Raw genomic sequence first — 23428 nt, 5'->3', positions numbered from 1 at the left:
GACGTCTCTAGCCTTACATTTTGGTCTTGGAAGTTATGTTGTGTGTACTAACTTTATTGGTTAATATTTTGTTTTAAAGTTAAAGTTTACTTAGGTTTCCTAGCTCATTCTTTTATTAATAATGGCAGCAGATTTGGCCTAACCTACTTATCCTATCAGGGATACAAGCACCAATTGGAAAATTAATAATATTAAAAACTAAAATTTTGGTCATAAATTGGTATCAGAAAATGGCCCATTTATTACAATAATTGATATTCCTATAATATTATTGTAAAAAGAATTATATTAATATTGAGCCATATTATTGATGTGGTCAAAATAAAGGAGTAAATTGTTTAAGAACAATGTTTGATAGAGCATGTTTTCAGTTTTAATTTAAGGACTATTTTAACATACAAATTCTTAACAAGGAAAAAATATCAAATTATATTTATTATTCTATGAGGAGTGATAATTTGATGGATAATTTTAGAAAACCTTGTAATAAAGCCAAAAAAGATTTAAATATAAGAATAAGAACTTGTTACAAAATTCACACGGGAATTAGCAGGCAGGAGTGGTAGAGAGGAAATCATTAAAAGCATTTAATTTTACCAAATTAAAATTCATTAGAAATATAAATTTATGTTATTCATTAATGGATAGGAACACGTAACTCTGTGAAGTTCAGATTTTATATGACTGCAGATCCTCGTAGTAATTTTTCTTTAATAAGCTACCTTATAGAGCTAAAACTGTTTTCCTTCATGAAGATAAATTGTTCGGTCTTACTGAACACACGACGAGTCAATAATACTTTTTTTAATATACATTTCTGACGATGAATTATTTAAAAGGATATCCTTACTACGGATCGATAAATCATATACAAACAAATATGTAGTCAACAATAAAATTCAACAAATCTTACACGACAGAAAATACCAAATTACAATTTATTTCTTGATAAAATATAGGTTTAATACAATTTTCAAATCATTACATTTATTGATCCTCACAACAGAAATCCTAAGGACGAATTATGATCTATACATACAAAACTGTGGGTCATTTCCTTTCATTTATGCAAAAGGACCTAGAGCACATTAAATAGGTCGGAAATTGACTTTCAATTAGATACGGAGAAAGACCTCTTACATAGTTACAATCTATGGTTTGTCCTGTATTGACATACTGTCTCTCTCGGTCTTTGTATTGTTATTCAGTCCACGTGTTTACTCTGACTTTATATAAAACATATATAGTTGTAACAATTTACTTTAAATCTATGATAAATCTAAAAATAAAAAAAAACTGTATAATTAGATTGAAAATAATAATAGAATATGTTCACAATTACATGGCTAGGTATTCTACATCGACTAAACAAACTAGCAGACCGGTGCATTTTAAAGTTTAATATTTCTTTGAACTAACATTAAGTAATAACACTAGAAATAACAACTAAGGATTAGAACTAATGCTGAATGATTTTCTAAGGTTTCTCACGCTTTGATCAAATTGTTAATTTCAAACCACTCGTTGTGCCCTTTAAAGCGATTTGTGATTCAGGTGAATGACAACTGGAAATATGAGAAGAATAAATCACTTTCACGCATTGGCAGTAAAAGGACAAAGCCTTTGTTCTTTTTATAATCATCTGGTCAAGATTTGGCATTCCCAGAAAGAGGTAATTTTGTAATATTGAAGTTCAGATAAGTTTAAGGAAAATGCGTGTAATGTTCATAAGGCAGCCAAATAGTCGGTTGCAGGGCTTGTATAATAGGAAAATCAAAATCTAATGTGAGTATAATGTGAGCCTACTTAGGTTTGTATTAGGTTATCATTAGTATTAACACCATAAGGGGCATTCCGGTCATAAAAAAACAGAACAGATCACCCTGACATGTTTTATGCTTGATTATTTTTAGAAACAAAAGTATCAATAAATATTTACTTTAAACAATCAAAAATAATAAAAAGTTGTAAAAAATTGAAAGTTACTACTTATTCATTTAGATTTAATTAAACAACAGTTCCTTAATTACTTTTTGTAATATTAATCTTGTTTCGAGTTCGAGCGTTGTTCTGCAAAACCATCTTGAATATAATTTACCTTATCCTATAATTCATACTGAATGCATCGGATTCGAAAAATATTTACAAGGCCTATATACAGGTTTAATTGTGTATTATCCAATGATATTCAGCTATTTAAATATTATTATTGATTTTTGAAACATATTACAAAATTAGAACAACTATTAAGGTATTATATCTTTATAATTATTTTATGTGTATAAAGTGTTTGCTATTTTCTTTTAGTAAACTTAATTTTCATGATAAGAAAATTATTCAACCAAAACGTATCGACTCTTAAACTTGCGAATTATTTCCACAACTTATTTACCGTTTATAAACCGTTTTGATAACGAAATTTGGCTACTGTATTCCCTCTCAGCCTGCTAGATATCTGCCTTATGGTTATTTATCTCGATTTATATTCACACTGGAGAAACCTGAAATTTCCATGAATATTATTCCTGGACTCTGAAATCTCTAGAGAATGATATTGTTGGCGTTATTAATTGGCTAATCAAGTTAACATCTAGAGGACTAGAGCTAACTTTAACGTAGTACTAGACCCTTATCCCTTGATTACTGAGCTGTTATTAGTAATATTAAATTATAAAAAACCGGTGGATCTGTATCCACCTACCTGGTCTGTGTTGTTGTGTTGACCTTACTAGGAATCTATACTCAACCTTTTTGTCATTCATCTTACTATTACATGCTTCATAAGTTTAAATTTACCGATCAGAATATTGTAAAATTCTATTCCCATTACATCAAAAGCAAAGAAGCTATTAACGTCTTTAATAGTGCTAGTCACAAATTTTATCTCAAACAAGTGAAGGAAATAAATTATAATAATAATAAAAATGAAATAATTGTGTGAATTTGATCACACCACTGTCTAAAATGAAGCTAGATATCAGAGAACTCCGGGATTTGACGGCTGGTGTCATTTGGATCGTTAACGAGTGTTTGCTTAAGGAACGGTTCAGTGAGCCAATTCCAACACTAACAAGCCCGCTAATTAAAGGTCACGTGATTCTAATGACACAGTTACTTTAGAATCTTTTGCGAGTACTGCCAGATTATGAATGACACTTCAGGTATTTATTTTCCCACCTGAAAGTGGTTTAATGATACAATTATCATAGTGTCACAGTTATATTAAACAAAACATTATTATCAGTCTAAGATTTAGTATAAGTACAGCGAACACCTACAGACATACTGAGGACGTTAAGAGCAGCAATCTTAAAGTCCCGAAAATCCTAAACTTCTGGGTTTTTGGGTGTCTAAAATCCAAGTTTCCTGGGTACTGTAATTCTTCATAGATATTAAACTTTAAACTGCTTTCACAATGCACCTTTAATGTAAGAAAAGTAAATTAGGTTCAAGAAGATGTTTTCTGTTTTCATATGGGGTTTTGGGTTTTTGTACATTATATACTGGTATAATTTCAAGTTAAAAATAATGTTTGATTAGTAAAAATATTGATGAATTAGGAGAAATATTTTGAATTAATATTTTGTAGTAATTTTAATTGTCTGAATCAGAATTTTCAGGTATTTATTAGATTAAAAACTTTTAAAGATAATTATATGGAATGTGTAAAGTTTGTATATGAAGGATACTGGCTGGAGACGGGACATATATGTTATTAATAAAGAGATGAATGGCCCTAAGTGAAATTATATTACATATAACCAGTTTGTTAAGTAACAAATCTTTAAAAACGTGTTAAATTCTGAAACAATAACCTGTATCTACAACATTTTAAAGATCTACAACATTGTATCTTCAGTTGCTTTGAATTAGGTCTGCTAAACCAACCATAATCAATTATCTAAATGCTGGCAATAGATTCCTAGTCGATTGATCAAAATGGTTTTGCTGTAATTCAGGTTATAATGGCTATAAATCATTTATTTCATAAACGACTTTGCTCTATAGCTAATCTCCCTATATCACTGATGTAATACTACACGTTTAAAGGATCGAGTAGTATAAGGAGAATGACAGGCTGAAAAATAATTATGATAATAGTATAAATTGTTAAGATAATGCTTCTTTAATGTTTATGAAAGTGTCTACAAATTAGGTTTAGTTTTAATAATTATTAAGCGTTCTCATTTTTCAATAGTGATCTAACAATCACATGTCCTCAAAAAAAGAAAAAAATCAAGTTTTCTCTCTATTTCTTTTTGCCAGTTACAATAAAAAGGGTTCTATCAACATTTAACTAACGCAATTTGATATATTTTATAATGCAATTAACACAACGATACCACATAAAACAACTATCACCATCGTGCTAATAGAACCTATATTGCAAACACGTAAATATTCCACTTGCGAATGTTACGTTGAGCTCCAAATTCACCTTCTTCTTACGTACAGCATCTGAAATCTGATGCTGTTGTGCAGACTTAACTCTGCAGAATTTAAATGTCGTATGACTGTGCTTAGTTTGTTACAAAGTAATTTATCCAGCAATTTGTTACTGCAATCGTGGTTACCAATAAGACCAATGTTCACTAACGCTGAGGCGTTGACATTCACCATCATCGAATTCGATGTTTCTTGTATTAATATGAAGCGACACAAAAAATTGTGTAGCTATGCGACGGCATATTTTTCCCAGCTCCTTGGGTAATAAGCTTATTAAATACCTTCCCATTGAACATAACTTTATTTTATGGTTTTTGAGATCGAATTGAAACCCTGTAAATATATTAATAAAATATACCAAACCTGTAGTTATGCATTTTTCTCATGTTTAACTCCCCTTTTGTGGTATTGTATAAAAAGTTATTAAATTTAGTTTATCAAGCACATTATCCAGATAACATATACGTCCTTAATGGTACTACAAGGAAAATGGCTAATACAAGTATAAGTACATAGTATGGTCATGTTATTTAATTAAAATTAAATGTACCAAACTACATATTAATCGGTTTAAATATTGGGAACAGAAATTGACTATCACAATGAATAGACTATGGAAACAAGATATAATTATAATATGCAGTTACTTTAGAGAAGATTAATTGTTATTAGTGAAATTCAAGCCTTTACGTTCATGACACATTAGTACCTGAAATTCTTTATTGTAAGGCTGGTGAACAAGAGAATAAACGGTAACCTAATATGCAATATACCTTATATGAATTATAATATTATATATTAAGTTCTCTGTAGTTATTATGTTAGATAAATAACGGGCCTATCAATATTACACAGGTTGGATAGTGTTTTTGTAGTAAAAGAAGTCGTAAACACGACGTTCAATAATGTTCGCTGGAAATTCAACCTATAATACATATTCATGGTTTGTAACAGCTCTGGATTAGCTTGATGAAAAGTTAAAGAGGATTCCATTTAACTAAATATAATAAAGTTAAAGGTGAAAGGTAATAAAACAGCACAAGTGCGGGGTGAGAACAATGCGAACTCAAGCCACAGCAAAACTTTTATTACTCTGCTTTGTTGAATTCTGCGTATCCCCTCATACAACTGTCTATTCAATCCAGACAGATTTCCCTTTCCAAAGTATTTATATATTTACACTTAATAGATCTTACTGTAAAAAATAGCAAGAATAACAAGTTAAAAATAAGGAATAAATACTACGATTTTAAAAAATTATGTCATACGAAAGAAAGACAGGGTTTTTTATAACAATACATTGTTGTATAAACATTTGTGAGTTTGATTCTTATGGATCTCATTAATTGTTTCACACAAACAGTTTGAGGCGATATTGCAAATTTCCTAACAGTATAGCTATGGTAAAAAAAACTATTTATTCTGTATAGAAGCACATATTTTACTGAAATTATTACTTTTACGTTTTTATTTTTTGTTTGATGACATTATTTTTATTTGGCAGTAATATCACAACTACAATGCCTTTCGGTTTAATCTAAACTTTATTTTTTTTTTTAAAGAAAGCAACAAATATATTTTTACAAACGGTTTAAGATATTGCAAAACCCTAAATGTAAAAGTTATCAGTATGATAATATATTTTTATTACAGATTATTGGAGGACTCGATGATTAACTGCATAATGCAATGGCAGTGGAGTATTAGGCACGTAGCTTCAAAAAAGTGTTCATTATAAGTAACAAGAATACACATTTTTACACTTTTGTATTTTATATTTTTACTATAAAAATTTCTGACAAGGGAGTGTTTCAGACTAGATATAGAAGAGCTGTGGGATTACAGTTGCACCTGGGTCCAGGCAGGCTGCAGCGTAATTTAACTATCGTGACAGGCGTCATCATTCTGTATAGCCATCAATACGTGTACATACTGTAGAGTACCAGTTAAATGTGTATCCATCATTACTGTTTATAATCATCGAAAATCAATAACTCTTTGTTTACTCTAAATCTATTACTACTCTTTTTCAACAATGAACAAATCGCTGTGTTCCACTTGTGTAAACAATATTATTTTGTGAGCGAATTTTCAAATAGGAATTAAACTTCATATCACTTTCGGACTATAATTATCCTGAGCTACTGAAAATGTTGCACCTCAATACATTTATAGTTTATACAAAGCGGTTTCTAATAGATTGTGAACTATCGGGGATTCTAGGAACTTCCAAATTCAAGGAAGCCTCCACCATAAGTGTGCCTGTAACTCTGAGTTTACAGCCGCTCGGAGAGCCTGGTCTGTTTGAATCTCGGACTCATGGCATCTAATAAACGTCGTTTAATTGGAGCCGCAAGTGACTGGAAGCTTCCTCACAAATATTTCAGAACCTATAAGATCGTAACCTCTGGGATATATTGGTATTTAGCTCCCTTGTTTCTGGAGGATATCAGCTGATGAGAACTTCTGGGCGTGAGAGGTTTTGGACACTGATATTATCAACTACTGGAATGTATTTAAGAATCTTCCTACTTCTCCTACCTCTGGAAACTTCTGACATCCTGAAGCTCCTGGCCGTTGGAAGAACTTCGTTTCTAGTAATTTCTGAACTCTGGCATATTTCACCTTCTATAAAAATTATGCTTGTAGGAACTGCAGATCTTTGAAAACGCCTTGTCTCTGGAAATATTTTATGTTGATTGGTCCATTTCTACTGTATACGATAATTCGATTAATTTAGCGTCCACATATTCAAAACAACTGGCAAACCAACAAAATTAGTGATTTACCAGTCGAAAATTATGCTTGAATCTGTAAATATAATTTAATTGCATGAATACAAAGTTATAATTAAATAAATGTATCAAACTATGACCATTTTTATGAATAAAAATTGGTCACAAGAATTTAAATCAATCGAGTAATAAACCAATCAAGAATAAATTTTAGATCCCGTATCAAATTTGATAAATAGTTGTGTAGGTTAGTAACGGGCGTTGCGATTTTTAAGTCTATTCTGTTAAGATATAACTTTAATGAGAAGCTTACAACTCAGGCAATCCCGCCAGGTGGCGGAGCGTTATCAGCCAAACAACAGAGATCACGGTTAATCGTCGACCGACCTCTGATTTAATATGGCTTGTCACTAAGCTCTATATTCGTTAATTTTGGGTCAATGTCTTTTTGCTTCTAAGAACTTTAAAAAGCTAATTTAATGTCAAATACAATTTAATGCCTAACTGAATTCCATCAAACTTAAATTTTCATCCATGTATACAATGGAATTGTAATAAGCGCTTACGAACTGAAACAGCCTTACATTAAAACCAACATCAATCTCAACACATTTGTTTTTAAATATGTTGTGTTATAAAATATTAAGCCGTTGAACCATATTATTGAGCCGACGCAAGCTGCAAAAAGGAACAATATCAATACAATAAACGTTTTCATTTAAAGTAACAAAGGCTGGAAGGTGGATTAAAGCTGCTCTCAAGGGTCGTGTCTTGTCTGAACCTACCGCTTGCAGTCCCTAGAGTACAGCTTTAGTATCTTGTACAGTTGGTACAACTTCATGTGCATCATGTTTTTAACAAGATCTGGAAGAAAAAAATTTCCAAGCATAACAATTCATTATTATGATTATAAAAATACAATGATAGTGTATTCTTTGAGTGCCGGGCATATTTGGGGGGTGGTGTACTGAAAAGTGCCGGGTATTTTTCCAGTGAGTGTAGCGAAAAGTGCCAGGCCTATTTTAGCAAATTTGTAAGCGTTTAAAAAAAAATTTATAGTTTGGTTATTTATTTAGCTATCAACCTAATTTTTCTTTTAATTTTCTTTGCACAAATTGCAGTTTACCAAAACATAATATAAACTGCCATGGAACTATATCTAGTAATAAAAAAATTTACTTACCAAAGATATTTTTCAAACATTTTTTTGTTTTTACATTTTCACACTCAATAACATCAACGAAAAAAATACAAGACTTGTAACTATGTATAAAAACTGAAAGAACATTTAATTATGAATAACTGTATACATTTTCACTTCAAAATCTTTAAAATTAACATTGTTATGTTACTTTTACCGCACCAATGTAAAATTGTATTTATCAGCCGTGACAACAAAGAATGTTCAAAACTGTGATTATTTTTATTATAAATATAAATATTACATATATATATATATAATATTCCTAAAATAGGAGTTAGCATATAAATTTGTGTACTTTAGAAACATATATAATATTACTGGGGTGAAAAACAAGTTGAAGTAGCTGACTGGTAGTGAATTCCTATTTGGACAGTATTCTACAGAAGGCCTATCACTACAAGAAAAATTCTCATTATAACCTGGGTCATTTTCCTCATTCACTTCTATCCATCCACTTCCATCTTCATCTGAGTTTTCATCTGAACTGTCAGGGATTACAGTTCTAGACCTACCTCTAGGCCTAGGTTGAGGACTAACATCTTCATCTGACAATTCATCACTTGAAACAAAAAGTTGTGTAGGCCTAGTTTGCACATTTTCATTACTGGGTCCAGGTTGGTCCAAGTCAGAACTAGGTATATAATCTGGATCATCATCGGTATTGTCTCCAAATAAACCTCTTTCACTACTATCACTGTCTTCTGAACACACGCTGACATTGCTTACAAAACTATCGTCAAGGAACTCTTCATCAATAACTCTTCCTATTGCATTTTCACTTAGAGGGGATCTAGAACGATCCATAATGACATAAACAAGGATAATAAACTGTTATATAAACAAATAACTAATGTATACACACAAAATAATACTAAAAATTACCTCAAAGTACGATTCCGCAACGCGAATTACAGTGAACTGGAACACGACGTCATGAAGATCAGCTGTCAATTATATCTAGATCATTCGTCATCTTTGTTAATATAAATCGTTCTAAAGACAACTAAATCGATATAATATGAAAACAACAACTCTTTATGAACAAATATAAACTATAATTAAGTCAAAATATTAGTATTTGGATTTTTTACGAATATTTATCCGAACGTCCGGTACAATCGGACGTTGGCACTTTTCGGCCGACTTTCGACGTCCGACAGAATCGGACGTTGGCACTTTTCAGACATCATTTTGACGTCCGATAGAATCGGACGTTGGCACTCAAAGGGTTAAAAACATCAAAAATGAGTTTTTTATTTTTAAATGAATGTTAGAGCCAAAATAATAGTGTGAACCATGTGTGACATATTGTCTAAAACAATTATTGCTATGTCACACGCCACCCCTAGTAGTCGAGTGAGTCCTTGCTCAGTTTATCTATCCAGGGACCCGAGTTCTATTCCGATTCAAGCAAGACTTGTTCATACGTAAAAAATAATAGAGTGTGAACCATGTGTGACATATTGTCTAAAACAATTATTGCTATGTCACACGCCACCCCTAGTAGTCGAGTGAGTCCTTGCTCAGTTTATCTATCCAGGGACCCGAGTTCTATTCCGATTCAAGCAAGACTTGTTCATACGTAAAAAATAATAGAGTGTGAACCATGTGTGACATATTGTCTAAAACAATTATTGCTATGTCACACGCCACCCCTAGTAGTCGAGTGAGTCCTTGCTCAGTTTATCTATCCAGGGACCTGAGTTCTATTAATATTCTGGCAAGACTTTTTCACACGTAAACAATAATCGTTTAGTCTTAATTAATGTTATAAATTAACTACATTTACGAATCATAAAAATGTATTATGTCACGTGACTGGTTACAAATATATAAATATTTCATATATTCTGTAACTTTAACATGTTTATATTCAGATTGTTAACCATTTGATAAAGAACAAGAAAGTAAATTATGTAATTTGATACATTTTATGCTAAGATTTAAAACGCAGGTTTGCTGAGCACTGAACATATAATTCATAAAAACCATTGATTGTTTTTTTACCCGTTTAAGTGGTTTAATATTAAAATACTAATAAAACAAATTATGTTGTTTTATTTATTTCAAAATGTTTTAATAAATGTTCAAAATTTTGAAGCCAGTGAAGCAGTACGTAGAAGTGTATTACAAAATTTAAACCAATAAATAAAAACGTCACGCAGTGTTTGAAACTTGAGTTTTAAACTAATTTATAGTGAGTAAGGGTGGCTCATATACCGTAAGATCTGCCAGTATTATTTATTTTTCCATAGGTTCCTTTTCAATTTGACAGTTAAAACCTGTTACAAATATAAATTATTGAAATGAATAACTAACAAAACCTTAGCTAAATGTAAATATATTCAAACCATAACTTGAAACATTTCTTTGCAACTAATATTATAAGATGACAATATAGTTTACTTTTATTTTTATTTAAAAATTAATATTAAATTACTTTAAACTTCTCTTTAAACAAACAATAAGTCTAAAATGTGTTTTAAATTATTTAATTTACATTGTATCAGTATGTAACAAATAAAAATGTGTTAAACAAAATCAGAGAATAGTAGATACAAATAGTGGAGCGGTTAAATATTTGTAATGCTGTTTTCGATAATCAAATCATACAGTAATATAACTCACGACGATTTGTAATTAAATGGAAGTGGAAATGATTCAGAAAAGTTGAAAACAATTCTAATGCTTGCAGAGTAGTATACTATCTCCAGTAATTAGTATGGGATGACATGCCAGCAGGCCGCCGAGACGAGTTCAACACTCAACAATGTACAAATGCTGATCAGCGCGTTCTTATTTAATCTTATTTAATAAAATCATTTTAAGCTTAAAATAGTGGAGCGAATGAAGCGAGAATTATTTCAGGGAAAATATTTAGTTTTCGCTATCGTGACAGAAATGAAGCTTCATAAAAACTTTTAAGCCCATAGGTTAGTTCCTTTTCGATATCATGCGGATACAGATAGACAGACAACAAATTCAGATTATCTACCCTCTCTAGCAATAGGATTCCCTAAAGCTCAGCTAATAGTAATTAAAATCTCTGAGTAACGGAGAGGATAAAAATTAGCTGCTTATCTAGACCGTCGTGAACAGCGGTCTTTCCTCAGCCATCCTGTAAATTATGTAGTAATTCCTTGGAATTTATTCCTAATTATTATTTATTCATTATTTTTAGTCGTTTTCTGGCCTCAAAAATATCATGTGGTAATTATTCTGTCCTTGTTTAACGTGGAGAATATGCTAGAAGTTATTATAATTCAAACAAACCTTCATTACAACATATATTTTCACGTCATATTTGAATAACAAAATAATATGCCTTTTTAAAATTTAACGAAAATAATATTATACAAATAAATTTTTAAAAGTCTAGGAGTAATGCAAATTAACACGGTTCAATTTGTTTGAGGTTTCAAATGTGCGTGTTTGTATGGTAATTATTTCCACCTTTTTATGTAAGTAAAATGGAGGAATTTCAAACTTCTTTAAAGTATGCACTCAAAAAATTACGCAAACTTGTTTTATCGGCATGTATATTTTTATACCTACATAACGTTTTGAGGTGCTTAAGAACTAACACAACCTCACTACTTTCTACATAAACTTTCTTAAAACCAACACGACAAATGTTTAAAGTTTAAAACTGTTCTAAGAGTTTTAGGGTATATAGTATTAATTATATATCAAAATATACGAATACGTAAACTGCAAGAATAAATATTATATATGTTTGCAACTCCACACAATACAATGAATTTGACACTGAGGAAGGATTTTTCTCCAACAACTTCAGGAATTCGCCCTACTGGCCTCCAAAGTTAGCAAAAACTCCCATAATAAATGCATTGGAGCGAACACATTTTATTATCTGAAATATCCCATTAAAATTAAAATATTGTTCTTTCCAAACATTCTGGCTGAGCGTTAGTGAACCCTATCACTCTTGGGGCTGGAAAAAATTCAGTTCTGTCTGTAAAGTCTGTATATCTATTTATCTATTTGTCCGCACGGTATCTCGAAAACAAAGAACTGACCAATAGGCCTGAAATTTTGCATGAAACTTTATTTCTATATAGAAAAGAATGAGTTTTTTGATGTTACATACTCAACTTAGGAATTAAGCTTTCTCGTTTCTGAAGTCTCTTGTTACTCAATATGCTGGAAAAACTTCACTTTTTTACCAGGCGATGTAAAGATTTCTGGAATTGAACCTCAGAGAAGCCTGTTACGAGAAACGTGGTATGGCGTACTCTTACCTTGTAATGTGACAACACAGTCACATACTTAGTTAATGATAGGTCACTAGTGTAACCAAACCAAAAGTAGTAGTGTAGTAGTTGGTTACTTAGGAGTAGTGCATCTCGCACCACAATGGTCTCATGGCATCGAGGTGACGCGGTTTTGCCACATGTATCCATTTTAAACATTAAACAATGGCAACACAATCATAGTTATTTAAGTAATGCATGAAATGTATTTAAATTTATATGTTAGCATGGGGGCAGAGAGTAAGTTTAAAAGTAACAACACTAGTTATCTTTTCTCAACTCTTTTTTAATCACTGTTGATCCCATAGGTTTATCCAGACAATAAAATTTGAAGTGTTACGACAAATAAATACTTTTAAAAATAAATTTTATCAAATATTAAGTATGCTGTTCTATATGAGTGCACTATGGTAGTATAAACAGCGTTTTATAAATAATCTATGAAACCACGATAAGAGGAGTTTTCTAAAGTTTCTCCATTACACGAACAGTGCAGCGTCCTGTTGCCAAGGCAAGGTGATCAATCTATGTCAATGTTCTTACGTGTTATTCGTTATTTATGGCTTTTGGCAGTGGTGATTAACGTTTCCCACGATTCCTTTTGTAAATTACACGTTAAAGTTAGAAACGAAGTTTTTATAAAACTATGATTGGTTTTTAAATTTTCGGACCACTTTAAAATTTTGCCACAATCTATTATAACGTTATCATAACGTTCTAGTAGAGTTCTTCTAAATAATATGAAAATTATATTTATTTTCTCACACTCTTCTATTTAACAGTTGAAGGAACTTTCCTCCTAACAAGAAGATGTCATATAATCTTAAAGGAAATAAAGAATAATAAATTTCGCAAAAACATCAGTTTTGTTACGTATGTTTATTTACATTCAAAATTCTATACAAGATGTCAGATAAGACTATTCAAAAATAAACTATATTTTACAGATATTATATAGATAGACAGATATTATACACATAATATACATACTCGTATACATTTTTATTTTGCATTCTGTATATTTACATTGTTTTCTACTGACTATGCTTTAATGTTTTATAATACATTAAATTGATATGACAAAAATCAATGAATTTCTAGGTACTGTCCTAATAATATAAAAATTAATTTTCCTTCTTTTACAATTTTAATCGCGTAAGTAGTTATAATTTATATATATATATATATATATATATATATATATATATATATATATATATATATATATATATAAATCCACTTATTTGAACGTAAACAAAACAGCTTGCTTATATCGTAGTGAACTTAATGTGATCAAGTTACTTAATATAACTTAAAATAAAATTCCATTAATATAATAATGTTTTAGTAAATAATTGCCTGTATTATACTACAGGGATAATTTCAGTAATGAAAACACAACTTTAATGCAATTTATTAACAATTTTTGAAGCTTTTAGATGTCACTTGAACATTTATCTGTAACGAGTAATAAACACTTTTTAATTATTTAAGCCTCAGGAGTGTTTGGTTTTTAACAAATTTACACCATTACAAACCATGGACAGTGCAACATATTATAGGAAAAAAGAACTACGAATATAACGTGTATAGCCATGCCTTATACTTGCATATTATCAGATGGGTTGACTGCAATCGACAGATAACTGTAAAATTTAATAAACTTATTCTTATTTACCCTTATTTGATTTTAGTAATTAAATTCTCTCTCTAAAACACTGTAACCACCCCTACTTCCCTTACATTCTTACACTTTCAATAACTAATTACATCTCGGTAAATACACGCAAATTTCCTGAGAATCGAATGTGTTCCTTTACGCAGTATTTTAAATAGGATTAAATATTCTTATCATATCTTGACATACATCATAATCGCATTTCACATTCTATGTTCGACCCAATCTGTAAATAACTGTGTTCATGTTGTACATATAAAGTTTAGCGTACTTTATTTCACCGTTACTAGAAAGCATTAACGGTCCAGTCCGGTGGTAAAAAGAGTCCTACACCTACGTTTGTATACAAAGCCAGACATTGATTCATCTTAATGGGAATTGAAAATCACCATTGCTGACTTATACAGAATATTATTAACGCATGCGGGAGCGGCAGTGTTATGCGTTATTAGTTTATATTGAAGTGAATGGAGTTCATTTTAGGTTGCTTATTTTTGGCTTGCTATAAAGTCAATTCTACTCTTCAAATTACTTAACGGGACTCTAGAGTAGCCATTTCTGACTTATGTGATCTTACATCATCAAAAACGTCTTTAATCGTCTTTTATTGTTTTACTGTTGAATTAACACCATTGATAAGACCTTCTATAAACTCACAATTTATATAGGTTACCAAAGTTCCCCTTGTGACGTCATAAGGAGAATTTATTTGTTCCCAGGATGGTATGTTCTGACTCAAACAATTTTTTTTAGCAGTAAAATCTGCAATTTATCGCCCCCAATTTTGAAAAGAAACTCTTTTAAAGTTTAAATTATAGTTAGGCTATATTCAGAATGATGTTTTATCCAATTAGTGCTCCCTCATGTCGCCAAGGAGCTTGGGTTTAATTGGTAATAAATAGTATTTTGCTATTGAGATAAAGAAATTGCATGTCTAATAGCGCAATGTTTACCATTTTCAATACAGATGTAAATTATAATTCACATCATAATTATGGTTGCAGTTGCAGTAACTAGTTTTACTACTAATGAATTTAACTTTTAAATGCCTTAATATGTTGAAATTTTCGAAACGAATTAACCCCATTGCATCGTGGTTATGGATGGTCCTTAATATAAATAAGATATTCCCTCAGGAGGAAGCTGTGACTAGGTAGAATGTAATAATTTCCATACTTTATTAAATTTAATGACGAAAATTATCTGAACATCGTGGTTACCACTGTATGTAAGTCAGGTCGTTAGTTTGACCTATTTCACGGTATGGGTAGAATCTCGTCATAGCTCGCTGCGATCTTATTAAGTTTACATTACACGCCAGTGCAGCTGTTAAAATTTTACATTAGAAAAATATTTACGTTATAAAAATAATATATACACTAAAGTTAATGTCCATTACATATTGTATATAAAAGAAAAAGGATATTAAAGACAAAAAGAAGTTAAATTTAATAATCAAACTCTTTGGGTAAACTTTGCAACGTGCTTCGTTATTTTAGTCCTAAATTTTGGTTATGAACTTCTCTGTGTTACGTATTAAGGTGCCAGCAGATCAGATTGTTACCTCTCCTCTCCCACGCAAAAACCCACCCCCGTCCAACCACCCCCCTCAACAAGGCTTATCGGCGCGATGGTCCTGGAGTCCATCCAAGGAGTTATCGGTCTCAGTGGCACTCTAGATCCTCGGCCTTTGTTCAATTCTCGGTCACAGAGATACGCTGAACATTCGAAATCGTGTGAGTTCTTGGTCGCATTGGTACGCTGACTATCGGCCTCCTGTCGGTGTTTGGTCGCAGAAGGTACGATGAACCCTTGGCCTCCTATCAATTTATTGGGCACAGTAGTTCGCTGAATATTCGGCCTTCTGTCAATTCTTGGTCGCATTGGTACGCTGACAATCGGCCTCCTGTCAGATCTCGGTATCAGTGGTACGCTGAACCTTCGGCTTCCTATCAATTCTCGGGCACAGTAGTTCGCTGAACCTTCGGCCTTCTGTCAATTCTTGGTCGCATTGGTACGCTGACAATCGGCCTCCTGTCAGAACTCGGTATCAGTGGTACGCTGAATTCCCAGCCTGCTGTCAGTTCTCGGTCTCAGTGGTACGCTTAACTCTCGGCTTCTTGTCTGGTCACGGTTGCAGCGGTATTCTGAATCCTCGTCCTCCGGTGAAGACTCGGTATCAGTGGTACGCTGAACCTTCGGCCTCCTATCGATTCTTGGTATCAGTGGTCGCTGAACCTTCGGCCTTCTGCCAATTCTTGGTCGCATTGGTAAGCTGAACAGGTTATGATAAAATTAATGTTCTATAATTAACAGAATAAGAAGAATTAAATAATTGTTGTTAATATTACATTTGTATTATATTGCTATATTAAATAAAATTATAATTACATTAGTTATTTTATTTAGTTGCAGCCTCTAACTAAAACACATCAATTAATGAAACCACTTGTTAGAGGCTTGTAAAGGAAATCCGAGAATCGATCGTCGTTACAGACATCTGCCGTTAGCGCATTTTTAATCACTGTTTCTGATTGACCGTAATATCGCCATTGAAATCCAATGTTATTGCTATGATCTTCCTAGAACGTCATACAGTACTATGAACTTGGATATTGAGTGAGCAATACTTAGCACCAGGTGCGTTTAATTCACTAAGAAATGTAATACTTATAAAAACTGTGTTAACTAGACTCATTATGCTATTATAGTATACGTGTATATAACTATATAGTTATATATTTATATAAATATTTCATTATTATATAAAAATTGCAATAAGACTTTTTATTGGTAAATAGAATGCAGGAATAAAATCCACTAATATAATCGTCGACCCATCATATTCTTTTTTTACGAGATTAACGAGATAAAAGTTTAAGCCCAAATTACCCTTAACCCATTTTTGATAAGGGTTTTACGAGTAATAACACAGTATATTCTTATTTAATTGATATACTCTAAATAATGGGATAAGATGTTATTGATGGCTGTAGGCCAAATAATGTAATCGGAGTTTAAATGTCACTTAAAATCCGTACTAACGCATCCAATAACTTGGAAAGATGACAAGTTACGATCTCTAAGTGATGGACTTTGTATTAAGAATTACAATTTGGCAGCCTGTTAATATATGCATGAATTACATGGCGCTAACGGCATATGAAATAAATATTTGAAGCCATGTAAGTTTGAAGAATAAAGCTTTTTTTCTTCGTTTAAAGCTTGTTATTAACGATGGAAGGTTTGACAGGATCACAGAATTTCGATCATTTGCCATCGCTATGGTTACAAAATGTATTACACAACGTTTCGAGGATTGGAATTTTTCCTCTTCGTCAGTTAGGGAAGGTATTAGTATATACAAAAATAGAGAACAGAAAGAAGAAAAGAAGGGAAAGAAAAGGGTTCAAACATACCCAAAAGCAGCTTGGGTACTCGTGACTTGTGCTCGGGACTTTTCTTCTTTCTCTTCTCTTTTTTTGTATGTACTAATAACCCCCCCCCCACCTGATGAAGAGGATAGTTTCCAATTCTGGAAACGTTGTTATACATTTTGTAACGATGCCAAATGTTCGAAATCCTATCATCCTGTCAAAGCATTATTGATTCCAAAACATGAATAATATACTCAAAGAACACGTGATGAAAGTTGGATTCAAACTGAGTACATAAAGTTAGAATTGTGGCGTCTGTTTCTGTTACGATATACTTTAGTGAAGTTAAAAATCGGAGCATCTATCTTAGCATCTTTTTGTGTCCAGATGTTTTAGTTTGGTATCTCCAGGCGTAATTAATGAATTAGTACTACGTACTGGTATTACTGTCATCTTTATACTTACTAGTAGTATAGTTCGCCAGATCTTATCTTTCCAGACTGAGTTCGTAACACAGATAAAATATGTTTTACATATTTTAAAGTTACATTTGAAGATGCAATAAATAAATAATTACTCGGAAAAGAAACTTTAAATATTGATTTGCCTTTAAGCTCTTTAAGATTACCTTCTTTAAACAATATTATATTAAAAAAACAAATCCAGATACTTTTTACAAAAAAATAGATTTAATACATTTTTTACTAATTATCTAAACGGCATTTAGCTTAAAGGAGGATCTCCGTTGAACATGCAACTACTCATGCTTGACATTTTGTTCTGTAACAGTTCAATTATTCTATTGTAAACCTTACCGTTGAGACTAACTTAACAATATTCCTCTCTTTCTTAACTGTGGACGAAGGAGGAATTTGTCTTTGAAGTTTTTCAGGTCTTTCCTATAACGATTATAAACTTGTAAGGGTTCAATTTTATACCCCGTTTTTTTGTTCTTAAATGAGAAAACGTTTATTTTGACAAGTAAATGTGTCGATTTATTTTCGTCGATAGTCGTCGTCGTCGTAGTTCTGTACCATAGTTCTAATTCATTTATGCTGAATCGCGGTAGGAAGTAGGCTCTTGTTAACTAGACGCGGTGCGTGGACATTGTTCAGTTAGACCGGTCAATCAGCTGATCGAGCGACGGTGATACGTTCCGACCCGGCTCGCTGCAGAGAGAGAAGCAGTCAGTCGAGTCTTGGAGTTTCAAGGAGAAGGTGTACCGGTCGAAGCTTAAGTTTTCTTCCTCTAACCCTATAGTTGGGATTTAGAGTAATTATTATTATCGCGTGTAAATTCAATTTCAAGTATTTAAATTTTTAGTGCGTTTTATTTTCCGATCTGCCTCCGAATCTTCAAAGTAGTAAGTCCCGTACCAGTGTATAGTTAATATCTTTTATTTTTATAATACTGTAATAAAAATTTCTAAAGTTTCCCATCTTTCAGAGTCTGAAAATTTAATTCAATTTTTTGAAGTATTGCGAATTAAATTTTGGTCATAAAGTAAATATCAAGTTTTGTGTTATATTAATTTTGAGTATTTTGAGAAGAGAACTTTTTATTTTGTTTTGTTAATTTAAAACCATTTTTTTTTGGAGAAGTATACATTTTTAGTTTAATTTTAATTTTAATACCTTTTTAATCAGACTCTTAATTAGATTTGTTCGATTGAGTGACATTTTGAAGAAAATTGAATCAAAAGTTTGTAAACTTTGTTAACTTTTTGGTGAACTTAAATTTCGGAATAAACCAAGTATTTCCGAAAAGTTATTTTAATTTATAAAATATTAGCTCCATATAAATTCAATATATGTACTATAAAAACGGTACAGTTGTTCCATTAGAAGGAGTTAATTTGAGGTTAGGGAACCTCTCTACTCGGGGCAGTGCAGTAGCCGGAGCTCCGATGTGGTCGCTGCAGCGTCTGCCGACAGACTGACGAAAACGCGTTTCTGCGCATGACCGGCTGGCGGTCTACTTATACAGCCGACCCGACAAGGGACAGGGAGTTTGCCTGCAGACGTCGTGGTGTGAAGTCGATTCGAGGAGAAGAGTTTGCCTGCTGACTTCGTTGTGTGAAGTCGATTCGAGGAGAGGAGTTTGCTTGCGGACGTCGTGGTGTCAAGTCGAGTCGAGGAGAGGAGCCCGGTACGGAGAATACGCATTCGCCTTATATCGTCTATTTGGTGAGTCACCACGATTTGTAATCGTTAAGTAAATTTAATAATTCGGTGCGTAGAATAGCGGTTTATAGGTTATCGCGGTTAGTGATAGTAGTGTATCTATTAAATATAGGTTCTACTACCCATCACTACCTTTCCTAGTTTGCAAACGTATATTTTGCATCCTATAAGCCGTATAAGCTTGTTATCCTATTCCTAAGATTAATAATTCGGTGCGTAGGATAGGTTAGCAGCCCTTTATAGGTTATTGCGTTTAGTGATAGTAGTGTATCTATTAAATTAATATAGGTTCTACTACCCATCACTACCTTTCCTAGTTTTCAAACGTATATTTTGCATCCTATAAGCCGCATAGGCTTGTTATCCTATTCCTAAAATTAATAATTTGGTGCGTAGGATAGGTTAACAGCAGCTTATAGGTTATTGCGTTTAGTGATAGTAGTGTATCTATTCACTATAGGTTCTACTACCCTTCACTACCTTTCCTAATTTGCAAACGCATATTTTGCATCCTATAAGTCGAATAAGCTTGGTATCCTATTCCTAAAAATTGACAATTCGTTGCGTAGTACAGATTAGGAGCAGCTAATAGTTTATCGTAGTTAGTGACATGTTTCTTTCAGGTTAACTTTATATGATAATTTTATGTTATTTGTATAAAGAAGGAATTTGTTTGGTTTGATATATTTAATATTTATTTTGATATTTGTAAAGCCAAAATATCATAACCTCAGCTTAACACAGCACAACAACACACTGAAGAAAGAAGAAACGAGCAGACGATACAGAGACTGGTTCGAGTCAACGGCTGTGGAATAAAGATCTCGCGGACCACCGATATTAAAAATCTGTTTTCTCACGCACAAATAATTGCCAAATAGTCGTCGTTACAATAGAATTTATTTCTAAACGTAATATTTTAGAACGGGGCATTGACAGCTCTAATCAACATTTATTTACGTAAAATCGCGAAACATAGAACAGAAAACTGTGATGATATCGTTCTACTGAAGAGTGCGAATAACTGAATTCGCTCTGAACGAGTCTGAGATTTTCTGTTCACTTACTTTTAACCTTGTGTATCATATCGATCTCTACCAGCGTACGGTGAGGGCGCGGGTAAGATAGAAATAGCTATAAGCCGATATTTCACAACCCTGGAATAGAACCCAGCACGACTGCAACTATCAGGGCAGACGATATAAAAAGCGATTTCACCGAAGCACCTCACAAACTGTCGCATTTATTTCACTGAACCGTAAAAATTACTTTTAAATTGTTAAAGCATGGGCTGTTATACACAAATATTTAATTTATAAAAGGTTACATTATATGTATTATGAACTAAAAATTCATTTTTTTAGCTGTAATTCTTGTTCCTCTCCAAACTAGTAAAGTGTGTTACTTTTTATAATATTTAATTGCTTTGTTAATTATATGGTGATCTCTGATTTACCCGACCCCCTCCACCCACCCAGATAGGATAAGAATATTTTAATTTTGTATTATAACAAACCAAATTACTAAGTCTGTTAGTTTCTCTATTTATAAGTATGAACACATTATTAAAATATGAACTGGATAACACAATCATAAACATCTTTTGGTTGTTCTGTAAGTATAAAAATCCATATAAATAATTTAATAGCTATGACAAAACAGATGAAAAATACTTTATGACGTTATACACCATTCTGGCATACTTTTAATCGGAATATTTAAAAATATTACTGTAAAGCAACTGAGATAATAGTTTTAAGTTACACATCCTTGAGATAATTCAGCATTTATTGTATTTGTTTTATAGAATAGCCTATGTGAATTAAAGGTATGACACACTAATATGTCATTTATTGCTTACTTCTGTTGTTCTGTTAATGATAGTTTGATTAATAATGTAAAGTATAATTTTGATGATTTTTATTATTTTAATCCTTCAAAAGATTATATATATTTAACTTGGTGCAGTGGGTAGAACAAGAATCTACGCTTTCAAAAGCAAACAACTCGGCTTTGACTGCTGATAATAACCCTTTTTTCAGGCGAAGGGGATTAGGACTTCAACCAGCACATTTCATGACCCTAAAAGCAATGGTACTACTGGGAAAGTTTTAGGTATATGCAAAAATATTCTTTCAAACGTTTAAAAGTTTTGAACATTGATCGAAGTAAATACAGTATTTGATGCACTATAGCAAATCACTTGTTTTAGCACTATACTGTTCACTCCTTCACAAATACTAAATAGTAGAATGAGAACTGACCTTCCAATTATAATGAAGAAACCTGAGCCTAAAGGTGAAGGCAGTGTAAGAGAACTCTAAAGAGGAATAGCAGAAGAGGAAGGCAAGGAATGACAAAGGAGCAGCACAATCACCATTGGTCTTACTAGAATCAAATTACGAAACAGGAGATGACGTGGTTTTAAGAATGGTAGTTACCTGCAAAAGAGAAAAGTTTTTAGGAAGAGAGAAGAACGCAGGTTGTAATGAATATGGAGGAGGATTATCTCAGGAGTGCAGATAACAAAGTTTAGCAGTGATACTCTTACCAGATGAAGAAGTATAACCTTAAAGAAACTCACAACCACGTTTTGTCCCCAGAAATTCTTCTTCTTCCTGAATCTTTCTTCAAGTCCCAACACAGCCGATCCAAAGTTTTTAGAGGAAGGAAAAAGAGTTCGTTTTGAATGGCAGAATAACTCCCTCTTCTTTCTCTGTCAGGACATCTCGTTATGGATGGCACATTTTCCCTCATCGGCGCATGCACCTGTAAGTCTTTCAGAGTGTTTCATATAATGCCATTAGTTAATTAAGGAATACAAAACTTTTAATATTTTATTTATTGCTTATTTCAGCTGTTATTTTAATGGCATTTTAGTTAGAAATAAATGATTATTTTGGTGATTATTAATTTAATAACCTTTTAATACAAGTAATATATAAACAGATTCCTCTACTCTTGTCGCATTACTGATTTAACAGTTACCGTGTGACAGCACATATCGGGAGGGTGGAGGAAAAACAGACAGATTTATTGTAACGGATTTGATGCAGAAAAAATATTCCACACTGAAATTACGGAATAATTACTGGTACTTAAGTTCATAACGCAAACTTAAATCTTACTTTTTATAATTACTTGAGTGTAAAATTTTACTTTAAAAATATACGAGTACATCAGCCTTTCGGGAATTTCCAGAAAGCTTTCTTAGTTCTTTGCCTCAATATTATATGTAACATGTATCGTTCATTTCCAGTAAATAGCTTCAGGGCTATTTCACAAAATGAAGTAGATCCAGGAAACCAGTTGAGGATTGAAATTATCAAAGTGAATTACTAAGCTGTAAAAGTTTGCTTTTGTCTAAGTATTTATATTCCTTCCTTTAATCTTCCTAATTGTGTTTGTTATCGGTACCTTATTTCAAAACAATCAATTAGCAGACTATTAGATCTATTAATGAGATGTATGTTGCTATGAGAGTAGTATTGCACTTGCAGATTGTCTAATTATGAATGAGTAGAAATACCT

The sequence above is a fragment of the Homalodisca vitripennis genome, chromosome 2 (genome assembly GCF_021130785.1).
Source record: "Homalodisca vitripennis isolate AUS2020 chromosome 2, UT_GWSS_2.1, whole genome shotgun sequence".
Lineage (NCBI taxonomy): Eukaryota > Metazoa > Arthropoda > Insecta > Hemiptera > Cicadellidae > Homalodisca > Homalodisca vitripennis.
The sequence above is the reverse complement of the archived record's forward strand: the minus strand, read 5'-3'. Positions refer to the sequence as shown.